This window comes from Penaeus monodon, chromosome 25 (assembly GCF_015228065.2).
Source record: "Penaeus monodon isolate SGIC_2016 chromosome 25, NSTDA_Pmon_1, whole genome shotgun sequence".
In the NCBI taxonomy this organism is placed as follows: Eukaryota; Metazoa; Arthropoda; class Malacostraca; order Decapoda; family Penaeidae; genus Penaeus; species Penaeus monodon.
This window is the reverse complement of record NC_051410.1, coordinates 10,312,550-10,313,243: the sequence shown is the minus strand read 5'-3', so window position 1 is coordinate 10,313,243 and position 694 is coordinate 10,312,550.

Genomic DNA, 694 nt, shown 5'->3' with positions numbered 1-694 from the left:
ATCGATAGCAATATCCAGAAGCCAAATCTCATTCCAAAAATTCCCCAGAAGAGAGAGTCCCTCGACCTCCCCTCCGCCCATGAAGAAACTCCGATCGAGGTGTTTGTTTACGTTTACACCTGGGACAGCGTCTCCCTTCGCGCAACTTTCTTTCGGCCGCAAGATGGCTCCGCGGCGTGGGTGTTGCGGTGGCGCCAACTCCTTCCTCTTTGTCGTGGGACTCCCATAAAGTATCCTGATTCTGTCGGCTAAATTCCCCTCAAAATGCACGACCACCAAGAAGGGACTTTCTCCGGTTCCCTCAAACCGTCCAGATGTGGAGGATTCTCGATGACACGTGAGGCCAGGTTAAGGGTCACATTGGGGCGGCCTAGAGTGACATGTTGATCCTTACGGGCGTCGCGTCCGGAGTGGAGTAGTTCACTTTCTCGTGATTCTGTTAATCTTGTATGGGGGTCTGATGGGCAGTGGCGACCTTGCAACAAAGGATATCCGACCGTTGAAAGACTGCCGTAGGGTTGGTTATCGTGTGCCTCCGCCGTCTATTTCCTTGATATCAGGTGAGGTCGAGGAGGCAAACCTCTTTTGGGAGATGAGACCCGGGGGAAAAGTACCTGGTTTCGTTACTTGTGACACCATTTTCCGCGTTGCATAAAGTTCTCCTTTTTCACTTAAGTTGCGAAACCTCTCTATG